At 41.5% G+C, this 12,761-nt stretch overlaps 1 protein-coding gene across 6 annotated transcripts in view; it reads left to right on the top strand.

The window, feature by feature from the left end:
- CDK18 (cyclin dependent kinase 18) overlaps positions 1-12,761 on the top strand; it is a 96,299-nt gene that overhangs the window by 4,733 nt on the left and 78,805 nt on the right. Inside the window, exon 2 of one of the 6 annotated variants that reach the window (XM_088674307.1) lies at positions 2,093-2,252. The exons of the other annotated variants lie outside the window; for them this stretch is intronic. The gene's annotated coding sequence lies outside the window, so the exon portion shown is untranslated. The remainder of the gene's footprint in view (positions 1-2,092; positions 2,253-12,761) is intronic. 6 annotated transcript variants of the gene reach the window in all.

Consider the following 12,761-nt stretch of genomic DNA (forward strand, 5'->3'; position numbering starts at 1 on the left):
TTGAGAGTCCCTTAAAAGTAGTTCCTGCTAGCCTGGCTTTCTTTCACAGTGCCAAAACTGAGTTATAGGGAGAAGTCAGAAGTAAAGCCAGGGAGTCAGACCCAAAAAGCAAGGTCCAGAGGAATGAACACAATGTGGCCTAGATCACACTAAGCCAAATCTTACTTAGTGCAAGTGTGCATGTCTCCAGAGAGGAGATAATGCATGCTTTGCTTCATCCCTGGCCGCCTTCCTGATATGCTGCCGTGAGCTAAGCCATGGTTTATTGAGTTGTCTGAACAGATGCTCTTGAGCTGTAAACTCAAGAGCAAACCTTGGTCACAGCTCGTGGTTTGTCTGGAACAGCGGCATTCTAAGTTAAACCATGGCTTAGATCACAGTAACATCACAACAGGAGGGTCAGAGAAGAAGCAAAAAAACTGCAATCACCTCTCCAAGGACCCACACACTTGCACATTTGAACTAAGGTCTGGCTTAGCGTGGCTTGATTTGTGTGATGTGTGAACCAGACCAGTATAGATTCTTTATTAAGTGTGTTCACCCAATGCCATGTACTTGATCCCATTTTTCATCTAGTATCTATCTAGTAAAAAGAAAAGCAAATGATTGAAGTGCTCTTCTGGTTCCCCCCACCCCAGGAAATTGGAATCTGTTTGTGCAATCTGCCTATTGAATCTGTCCCTTATTCCCTTAGTATTAATGTGCAGTGCCCTTTTTTTGCAAAGGGAAATGAGAAACAGAAAATTGCCTGGTGGCTGCTGTCAATGAAAGTGCCTGGATTTCAATCCTGCAAGCAATTAGGCTTTGCAGAACTGTAGGTAATCTTCTAACAATTCCAATCAAGATTCCTTTTTAAGGCGGCATTTCCCCCCCTTGTCATGTCTGTTGCATCCTCCACTTGCTCCAACCCTACAGCCTTTGCTCTGGGGGCATTGTGAAGCTGTTCTTACCGAAGTATAACATCTACATTGGATATTGGAAAGAACAAATACACTAGAAGCCTTATCATTTGTACCAGTTCCTTGCAATATCTCATTATCTGCATTAGACATCTACTTTTGTCTAACTCTTTTGAGACCCCAGTACTATGAATAATTCTGAGCATACAAAGAGTAAAATTTGGCTTGGTAGTGAATGGCTGCATCATCACTCACATATTTGGGAATAGTCTGAGGGTGCTGCTTTCAGAAGTGCCTGAGCCCTGAATTGGAAAGCTAAAGCCAATAAAAAGGAATTTGCTCAAGCCCTCCATATGAGCCTGAGGATTCTTGAGTCTCAGAGAGGGGATATGTGCACCTTGTCCCAGAGATATGAAACCCAATCCAGATCTTAGGGGTATTTCTTGATGGTGGACTTGTCATATATCATGAATGCTCATTTGGTGTGCCTTGCCCTCACAAGCCACACAAGGATTATGCCAGTCCTCTTGCTGAGCCTTGCTACTTTGCTACTCTTAGCAGCCAAACACAGACTTGCAGAACTAGGTGGCACAATCCCAAACAGCACTGGTTGCTCCAAGACTCAGCAGGGGTAAGTGCCTCTTTCTTGCTGCACCTACACACACACACACACACACACACACACACACACACACACGTTGTTTGGGGGCACAGTCTAGGGACCCCAAACTCCAGGTCCTTTGCACTGAGCTCCAGATTTTCTTTCCCGCCACCTTTTTTAAAAAAATGCTTACAGGGTTGCTAGGCATGACACAAAGTGCTGTGACCCCCAGCCACAGACACCCCAAATTAATTTGCTCAAGAGACCTAAATCTGCATCAATACATATAAGTTAGTACATGCATTTCCCCACCACCACCCCTGCATATTTGTGTCATGGGCCTGTGCCCTGAGACTTTTCAGTATCTAGCAATGGCTCTTTATGTACACACACATGGACTCTCTGACTCTCTCTCTCTCTAACACACACACACACAGAGAGAGAGAGAGAGAGAGAGAGAGAGAGAGAGAGAGAGAGAGAGATAGAGATTATTGCTTAGCAATACTGTACAGTTAAATTTATTTTCTAGATTTCCACAAGTGAGTGGGAGAAACTGGTGTTCATAACTGTCTTATCTTCTTGGCTTCTACAGGGGCCAGAGGGCAGCAGGTGCTTTCTTTCATTATCCCTGCATTCTGCAAACAATGAAGCAGTCAATATGTTTCTCTGCCACCTGCCTCCCTGCAAAGACGTTCATGTTGTATGGATTATTTCCAGAGCATGTCTGGAACTAACCACACTCAGGCAGAGAGGTGAGTAGGGCCAAAGTTGTAACATTCTCTTTTTCAGATGTGGGGAGTGAGCATTGGAGGGCTTGTGAGGCAAAGCAAAGGATGCTGTGTCATAGACTTGACTGTTTCATATCTGTACACCTTGATGCACTGAATTTGCTTCAGACAGACAGGGAAGTAAACCTAGATACAGCGCCAGGACTAAAGAATTAGATAAGGTTTTGATCTAATATTTCTGAAAAAAAGCAGAAGTAAGAAAAGGCATGTGGTTCTTGAAGACAGCAGCACATCAAAGGCATCCACTAGAGAAGCACAATAGAGAAATGTTCTTATGAAACAGGTGAGAGATTAGATAAAAGAGGAACAGAGGGAATTGTGATAGGTGCACAGAAAAGGCTAGCCTAAATCAGTCTAGCTATTACATATAATGTCAGCTGCCAGAGTATTGCCTGGCACAATTGAAATAGCTTCAGATGAGATGTGAGGTCAAATGATCTGTGATGGTGTAGTTATGTTTGTTGTTCATGTGCCTGCTCTATTCATCTACAAAGCAGTGCACAGGGTCTATTTTTAATATAAAAAGGGATATTTGGGTGAGAGGAGTTCAATTCTCCTGTGCCTTAGCTTCTGTCTCCCCAGACACTCCCCCTGCCCACTAGATGTCATTACCATGTGCTTTTTGGCACATCAACATTTGCATTAGAGAAGCAAGGAGCTTTGTGTCTAGCATAGAGTCCAGCATCCTGGACTCCATTTCATCTTTCTCCTCTTAATCTGTGTTTCTAACCTGTATTGCAGCATAGATAAGTTTGAAACCATGTCTGCAGAAGCCAATCTCAATTCACTAACTGCACGGAGACTGAGCAGAACTTTTGATTTCTCTTGGTGTGTTGTTGTTGTTGTTTAGTCGTTTAGTCGTGTCCGACTCTTCGTGACCCCATGGACCATAGCACGCCAGGCACTCCTGTCTTCCACTACCTCCCTCAGTTTGGTCAAACTCATGTTCGTAGCTTCGAGAACACTGTCCAACCATCTCGTCCTCTGTCGTCCCCTTCTCCTAGTGCCCTCCATCTTTCCCAACATCAAGGTCTTTTCCAAGGATTCTTCTCTTCTCTTCTTGGGGTGTTAGTTTTATACCTAACATTATAGTCTCTCTTATCCTTTTTATGATCAAGGTAAATAGCATCTGGTGTGTGATTGTTCTTGCTAGGATGTTTTTGTGTATGTGCGTGTGTGTCTGGGCTATTTCTATACACTGGAAGTGACGTTGACTTTGCTGTGGCAAAAGACTGCTTCACACTTCATGTATATCCCTGGCATACACAGTTTATAGGTGTGTGTATCTCCTGTGTACCTCTCAGTGTGTTAGAGTCATACCATGGGTAAACCGTGTATTCGTGCCAAAGGAATCAGTGAATGACCCCGAATTTCCACAGTGAGTGTATGTACACATAGATAAGGGTAAACAAAAAGAGTGTGTGCCTCTTTCCACAGGAAATTTACAGCATTACAGACATTTCACAAATTAATGTAACGTGGAGCATTCCTAATATTTGGTCAAAGCCGGGGGGGGGAATGAATCTCTTGTTAAGTGATTAATAATTGTTTCACAGGACTAAGGAATTATTAAATGTGATTTGCTGAGCATCCCCAAAGCCCCCTTTGTAAGATGCATGTTACAGTTTATTGACTTCTGCCAGAAATTGCTGTAATGGCTCTTATCAAACCCAGTTTGTACATTCAATTTATGTTACAGTTTACATATAGGGCTCTAAAGATTTCTCAAACTACTTAGGCTGGATTAGTCCTATTTTACTTTAGCAGAATAATTTTTTTTCTTTACAACATCTTGTGTATCATCATACAATAGAGCAATTGTGCAATTTTGGTAATGGAATATAGCTTTTAGTGTGTTTCAGCTATGGAGATAGGGTGTGTGTGTGCTCACCAGTAATTGTACTGTACAGTTGTGTATTTGTAAATAGCATTGGTTTCAGTGATCATTACTGCAAATTCAGTGGGACCTAAGAAACTCATTTGTTTAGCTTTTGTGTTTCCCAGCTTTGTGTATTAAAGACATGTGTCAGGAAGCAGCTGCAATATGACCAAAGTCCTTCATCATTGTAATGTTGAAAAAACTAGCCGCAAACCTTTATGCATTTATTCTCTCTCCATGCCCCCAACACTTGTGCTCCATCTTTCACTAATGAAAACTGAAAACAGCTTGCAGTGCTTTTTGTAAAAATAAAACTACAACTAAGACCAAGAACAAATATAATAAAAGCAGGCAATTAAACAACGTATTATTACAAGATCCTTGTAAATTTCAGTCCAAGAAAGGACTGAGAAGGTGGCATGCTTTTTTTACAGTCACATAACAAACAATCAAACATAACAAGAACTCAAAAGATAACAGGAAAATGTATCCTGGTCATTGGAGGATGGGTACAATGTAGCCAGAATGGTTGCAGAAGAATTTATACTTAGAATTTTTGCAGGGATGCGGTTTTCTACCGTATGAACTTATCCATAGCAATCCCGCCCCCCCGTAATTATCATTTTTCCTCTTTGATCTACACAAGAACTGGATTTTTTGTTATACCCCTAAACAGCTGCATATAACAACACGTATAAACTGCATACAAACACTTATGTATTAATAATTACAAAATTATCCTGCAGAAATATACAACCATGTAGGGTGTGATTCTTTCATATGTATTCTACTTATAATATACATAGTGTATAGATGTATGCATGTATGACAGTAAGTGAGCAGCTCTTTCATAAGTGGGTGATTAATACAAGGGGCAATTTAATGCAGGCAAAACTTGATTTCCATGTATAAAGCCATGTAAAACAGATTCTTCTTCCATCCATAACTTTAATGTATTATTATTAATGCAATGTAATTTATAATAAAATGGCAATATTTTGAGGGGGCAAACCTTTCCTCTGTGTTTAGACTCTGAGGAGCAAACATTTTTCACTTCATAGTGCACCAATTGCCATCTGAGAAGCACACACAAACTATGAAATTTAGTGATTTCTAAGCTGGATGGAGTCTCCATGGAGACTGAAATGTTTCTGTACTGGTTTCTGTATGTTCCAGTTTTTCATGCCTCATTAGTGTCCATTTTGTTGAAGAGTAATTATGGCAGCAGAGATTCACACATGATATTCAGCAGCATTGAAAGTTATTTTAGGTTTATTTGCATGTTACATTGTGGTGGAAAGTAGTGTTTATGTATGAAGCCATGAATTGGTTATCAAAATTTTGAGAAGGTGGGGGGAGGCCATAGTGGAAAGGAAGGTACATTGCACCAGAAATAAAGTGTCACCAAACCATTGTTGAAGTCATGAACGTGTGACCATAACCACTACTTCCCTTGGCAAAAGTGTTATTTGTTCAAGCTTTGTCTGAAAGCATCAAAGGAGGATGCTTGATTGGAGGCAGTTTATATCCCTGAGTTTCATCTCTACATTTCTCAGTGCATTCATCTTTTTTCCTGATTAAACACCTCGTTTCCACAAACCTTTAGACATGATAGAACATACCAGTTTAGAAGCTTTAATTTACAAAGCTGTCATATAGGTCTAAAAATGATGTCTGTGTGTCAGAGTGAGTTCCCATGTCCCGGTGTGCTTTCCTTTCCTTATATATCTACTTCCATCTCTGTCACAAACCCTTCTTGTTCTCAGTTATCAAACAAGGTAAAGTTCCCATTTTATTTTTCCAATAAGAAATTCATTCCTAATCATGAATGCTGCACCCGGATGAAAATGGTGAATATGCATAACTGTGTATTAAATACTTGGGATTGCTTCTTTGCTGGTGTGTAAATTCTTGAATCTCAGTCTGAAACTTGAAGCATTCATGTTGCTATGGAGGCAGTCTGACATATCCTCCAAAGTCAGTGATGTTACCCAAACATCCAACCCTAGTACAGGAATATGTGCTCCCACACATATTCTGGTATGGTGAGCACCCAGCATGAACTGAAAATGCACCCCAGAATCCTCTGTTCCTCATTAATAGGCTGCATGGCAAACAGACCCAACCAAAAGTCCTGATTTCCCTTTCTGCATTTGTAGTAGGTTATGCTGTGAGTATATACAGTCATACACCACCTGGATGGCTCAGTTGGTTAGAGCATGGTGCTGATAATGCCAAGTTTGCAGGTTCGATCCCTGTATGGGACAGCTGCATATGCCTGCATTGCAGGGGGTTAGTCTAGATGATCCTTAGGGTACCTTCCAGCTCTACAATTTTATGATTAAATTTTATGATTAAATTTATAATTAAATTTATAATTTGAACGCATGCAAAATGGTTGTTGCCTGTACTCAGAATACTGTAATGCAGTGTTCTTCAACCTTGAGTCTCGAGATGTTTTGGAATTGCAGCCAGTATCAGATTTAGGGGAGCACAATCAGTTTGGTTGCACTGAGCACAAATCCCAAGGGGATACCACAATTGTTATTAGGAATTGAGTGCAAGAGGTGGGGGCACCAAATTTTGGCATTGCACAGAGCGCTGCTGAAATTTTATTTTTTTAAAGCAATTTATTAAATTTTCCAATTAAAACACATTAAAAAACATTAAACAAACAAACATTACAAAAACAATCACACACATACATCCATCTTTTAAAACAATTCTCTCCCAAACAGTGCTCCGCCGAGCTTGACTTCCCTCCCTCCCCTCATTTGGTTTTCTATTCAGATCTTATCTCGCAGTTCCTTTTTACTTCCCATTTAATGTCAATTCGTAGGATTTATTTCAGTCCTGCAAGTGTCTTTAAACTTCTACAGTTCTTTTCCATATAGTCCACAAATTTACTCCAGTCTCTTTGGAACCTTGCTTCCCCCTGGTTCCGAATCCTGCTAGTCAGTCTTGCTAATTCTGCATAGTCTATCATTTTTGTCTGCCACTCTTCAATCGTCGGTAAATCCTGAGTTTTCCATTTTTGGGCTAACAATGTCTAGCGCTGCTGAAATTTTAGACCCCATGTGGATTATCTTCCCTCTTCTAATGAGAGAAGGCTCATTCAACCTGTTTATGGGCTCTAGGCTGCATCAGGAGACTCTAGGCTGCTTTGGATGCAAATAAAACCAAGATCTCAAGTACTTACATAAAGGAGGCGATGACAGCAGGACAAAAACTTGACCGCCTTAGATGAAACCTGCAGAAGCTGCCTTAATCCTAGGCTTTTCAGTCAAGAGGGAAGCAAAGGCCCAGCAAATGTAAGGCTGGAAGCCTGGAAAGTTGAGTTTGAAGAGATCCCTCCAGCTCTGAGGGCAAACCCACACATGTGCACTATGAAGGTAGTCATGTGTTTTGTGTGCACTTTGAAGGGGAAATGCTTTTGAAAGAAGAAATCTGTTGCTCTTATGAAAAAGGAGTTTCTCTTTAGAGAAAGAAGAGCACCCCCAATTGCAAGCAGTATTATCCCTAGCATGAAAATAAATAGCCCAGCCCAGCAAATTTCTACCTTAATTCCTCTCCTAACTCGTATCTGGACCTCCCTCCCTGCGTATCAATAAATCTCCTTGGGCCCCTGGGCAGGAACAATAGCAGCAGTTTTCTGTGTTGCAGTGAGAATTTTCTTAGTGCTGTCTATGGGCTTTGTTGTTGCACAGTTTCTAAAGAGCTGTGGTTACTTTGTGACGCTTTAAAGGCCTTGGCTGTGCAAGCAATGTGCTGCCACCCCACCCCACCCCCAAATTGGGACCCAGCACGGAATTATGCTGAGGTGGAAAGAAAGCCAGTGCAACACAGTGAAAGAGCTCTTTTTAAATGTTAAGCTCCCCTCCCTTCCTGCAGGAAAGCAGATTCCCTCAAAGTGGTTTCTGTTAGTGATTGAGAACAAGCCATTGGGAAATGAACCACCCCAGCAGCCTGCCTTTTGTTTTAAGCTCATAATCCATCCTAGCCTCCTATTATGAATGATTAATTTATACAATTAGTAGTGTTATGGTAATGAGATAATGGCATCTTTGTTGCCATCCTATGTGGGGATATAGCTAATTGCATGTTGCATGATTGTTCCCAGAGGCTTTTTTTAACACAAGAGGAGAGTGACTTCTACTTCTTCCCGCCGAGGCAATGCCTACGGTACTACTGATCTATCGGTGATTTATGTGCCTGCTCAACTAGGTAGAGTATGGTGCTGGTAATGCTAAGGTCGAGGGTTCGATCACCATATAGGCCACCTGCATATTCCTACACTGCAGGGGGTTGGGTTGGGTTCCTTTCAGCTCTACAATTCTAAGTACATAGTAGAATTATGTGCTTCCCAGTAATGCACACTCAGGGGGCCCTAGAGGTACCCACAGATGCTAATGTTGCTCTATAATCTGGAGGCTGGATGCTTCTAAAGTGACTTTTAGGGTGGTTTTTCCTTTGGCATTTGATGCAACCAATAACCCAGACTCTACCCTGATTTCTGTGAAAACACTGTACTTGTGCATAATAGGTAGGCGCTTAAGAGGAAGGTGTCAATAGCTGGTGCTCCCGTCAGCCTTATGACATTTTTATGGCGGTTCAAAACATCTAAAGAGTATAACACTTATGCCAGTTAATGGGGCAGGTTTCTGCCCTATAATGGTGTATCCAACACATACAAATTATTTTTCTAACTGTTCAATGGTTCGCATATTTCTTGTTTAGATGTATACTTTGCCCTTAAAATATCTGAGTGGCTTATGCTAAAATTATTAAAAGCATAAACTAATATATTAAAGTCAGCTGCAAACAACAGCATATTTATAAATGCAGCATAAAACTAATCCAAGTAAAATAGTTCAAAATATATTCACCTGATGCCAGAAAGGTATCTGAGCAGATGCCGAGCAAGACCTTTTGGAGGAGAGTATTCCAAAACTGGGTACCACCACTGAAAAGGCCCTTTTCCAAATACCCATTTATTACATCTTACTGGGTAGCCTTTTTCTGATAAAAAACAGTCATTTAACCTAAGCTGATCTGAGAATGTGCCCTCCCCACTCCCATCAGTTCAGAGAGTCAACTTGAGCCACCCCATGGAAGGAACTTTGTAGCTGATGGATAAATTTGCAGAAACCTCACAAAACATAAGCCACCCCTCCCCACAAAGGGAACACCGCTGAGAACTTGTAAGAGATACAGAGTGAATTAAAATTTGTATTCTTCCCCACCTCAGATGTATTCAGATCTTGTTCCTGTGCTTGGTCTACTTCACTCACCCACTCTTCTTCCTCTTTGAAACTCTCCGATCTCTTGTTCTGAGGCAGCCGCAGCCGTTCAGTCTCCCACACAGGCTGAATATTTCTCTGCATGCAAGCAACTCTGATTCTGGTGTCCTTGAGAAATTAGTACAGTAACACTTTCAAAAGAAAGAGAGGGAGAGAAAGGGGGGGGTGAACTTTGGGAGGCTGGGGAGATGACAGAACACAGCATGAGGTAGAGAGGGTGTTCAATCATTTCCAAGAAAGATGCACAGCAAGGTTTTGCTGCCCTCCTTGTTCTGCCCAGAAGCATCAGGTCCAACAACATGAGTAGGTTGCACTGTTGGGCAGGTGACTCATACACACTTTTTCTGTGTGCGGCTTTGGGCACATTATTCACTTGCTCTTCCCTATCTATGTGTAAATATGATAGTGATTCTGTGTTGTATCCCTAGTGTTCTTTAGGTTTTCAGGATAGGGAACTTTTCTGTGCTCTCCTGCTGCATATCAAGGCAACAGCCATCTCTGCATGGAAGGAATTTTAAAAGTGCATGATAGCACTAGGCCTACTCAACAAGAGGCTTCTAATGTGATGAGATCCCTGCTGCATGACCTAACTATCAACTCAACTCCGCTCACCTGATTTTGGATGGGGTAGCCTCCTCTCTTTCTCTTCAGTATGGCAGTGTAAGAATTGCCAAGTCACAAGGAGAACTCAAATTATCAAAATGCAGATCTATCCCTGGAACATGAATATAGGCATATTCAGTAGGAGGTCATGTGAGTCACACCTTTGTCTTGCCAGTTTCATATGCTAGTTTTTATTTATTTATTGCAATTTGATTTCCATGAATTCAGTATTATTTCCCTAGCCCTGGCGATGATGGTGATAAGTAGCAGGTACAGTATCTGCAGTAAGGATATCTGAATAAGCTACAGCTGCTGCTCAAATTATGAAGGGTATTTTTCAAATGAATTTAAATGGTGTAAGTTTAGCATCAAAAGTTGACCTGCTCACAGAATTGCAGCACACTTAATTTGCAAAGAATTGCATAATGAGAAGTGATGTACCGTATGTATCTGTGTGGGAGGTACTGTACTGTGAAGGTCACGAGGGCAGAAACTGTGGTTTCTCTGAGCTGTGAATATTTCCAGATTCTAGATGATAATTCTTAGCAGCTACTAGTCAGATTTTATAGGGATAGTATGAATGTTGGTTCAAAATCTATCAAACTGCAGAAAACCGTGACTCTATAACTGCAGAATCCACAGGGTTTTGTTGTTGGTTGCTGTGTAGTCCTGTACCTTTCTTTCTTTATTGGCACTTTTGGATGCAAGTATTTTGTGAAAGCTGGTGAAAATGCCATGTATGCTACTCTTAATTAAGAAGCTAAGGCTTGTGTTGGCACTGAACCTGCAGAAGCAATTTGTTTCATGTGTTATAGAAAAATGATAACAGAAAGGAGCATCTTGACCCCATTAGACTATGACAACCTGACATGGATCAGGATGTTCAGAAGCTGGATCTGTACTACTTCTTGTGGGGAAAACCAAGTAATCCATTCTCTGTGAAGTAAGGCTGCAAGTAAGGCTATAAATTGGCAGAAAGAGGTAGGATCCACAGCAGAGGTCTGCTCCTTCAAGGCCTTCTCCTTGAGAAAGAAAGGAAGTTATCTTCTGGGGTCACCCAGCCCTGGAGGAATAAAAGCCTTCAGTTCCTTGTTCACTTTGAGCTTGCCTTGCTAAGAGAGGGACTGGACACAGCAAAGCAAAGTTGTTTGGATGAAGGAGCTAGGGCCATTATCCTACTGTTATCCGGAATGAGGCAACCAATTTGGGGTGTCCTGATGCGACAGGGAAGTGCTAAGTTATTTAATTTATTGTTGTACTTATTTATACATTCATTCATACATACATACATACCCTGCCCTTCTGGCTGGGTTTCCCCAGCTACTCTGGGCGGCTCCCAACAGAATTAAAAGCGCAATAAAACACCAGGCATTAAAAATTTCCCTAAACAGGGCTGCCTTCAGATGCCTTCTAAAAGTCAGATACTTGTTTATTTCCTTGACATCTGATGGGAGGGCGTTCCACAGGGTGGGCACCACTACCAAGAAGGCCCTCTGCCTGGTTCCCTGTAACCTCACTTTTACTGCCAGAGAAAACCACATGCAGATTTTCTGCGTTGGCTGCCAAAATAATATGACCAGCTTCCCGGGAGATATGCAGCTTCCCCCGAGGGGACGGGGAGAGACTTGTTGCCCTGCCTCAGGCAGCAAAATGTCTTGGGCCTGTTACAGAAGTAGCAGTAGTAGAGCCTAGGACTGGAGAACTGGATTGTTCACTTGTTTAGGATGTAGTACCAGCACCTTGCGTGGTATGCTTCAAAATGTAGGGCCCAGCCCTACATGCACACACCTTGCATCAGACACACCACTGAATAATGGGACCTTATGGTGAAGGGTGGTTAATAAATCAAATTGATGAAAATGATGATGTGAGGAGAATACAATGAGACCTCCCTCACGTGGTGTGTGACCAAGAGACAGGTGCCTGGAACTCAACTGCGATATAGTAACCCCCCTGTTTTAGAATGCATTTGCGTGTGTTTGCTAGTTAGATGTTAAAACTAGCCCCAAAGTTGCCATGGTAGCATATAGACTAGTTGCATCTTATATGTGCAGATTTGAGTTCAGTCCCAGAGAGATACCAACTGTCCCTGGTCTCTAATATGCTTCCTACACTTCTGGTGTTTGTCTTGAAATGTGCCTACATGGATATTGTGTTGTACTTGGAATGTCGCATTATGGGGGGTTTTTCCTAAAATTTGCTGCTGAAATGCTTTCATGTCTTGAACTGTTAGCTATATTCTTATTGAAATATTGTTTTTGAAACCACATTTCAAAACCATGTTTTTTGTGATCTGCTTTGAACATAATTTATTTTGTGAAAAAGACAACACATAAATTAGACTAGTCTAGTCATAGGATAAATAGGGACATATGTAGCTTTATCCCTTGGCCCATTGTGAATGCATATGTATCGCTGTTTAGGCACATGTGCAACTTAAGTTATTGTTTCTAATTTCCAGATTTGCACAGTAGTGATTGGCTAGCCCTCATGTCACTCGCAAAGCAAACATCCACCCCCTTTGAGAAATTTTTGAATTGTTTTTTGTCTGAACAAAGATTTTAAACAGATAGCTTGAATATGAACATATACAAAAATGTATTACCTCCTTGAAGTTTGGGAAGGAAGGGGAGGGAGGACTGAGCAGGAACAAAAGCAATTGGGATTTAATGCCCAAGCTTTACACCTGTC

This window comes from Zootoca vivipara, chromosome 7 (genome assembly GCF_965207765.1).
Source record: "Zootoca vivipara chromosome 7, rZooViv2.hap1.1, whole genome shotgun sequence".
In the NCBI taxonomy this organism is placed as follows: domain Eukaryota; kingdom Metazoa; phylum Chordata; class Lepidosauria; order Squamata; family Lacertidae; genus Zootoca; species Zootoca vivipara.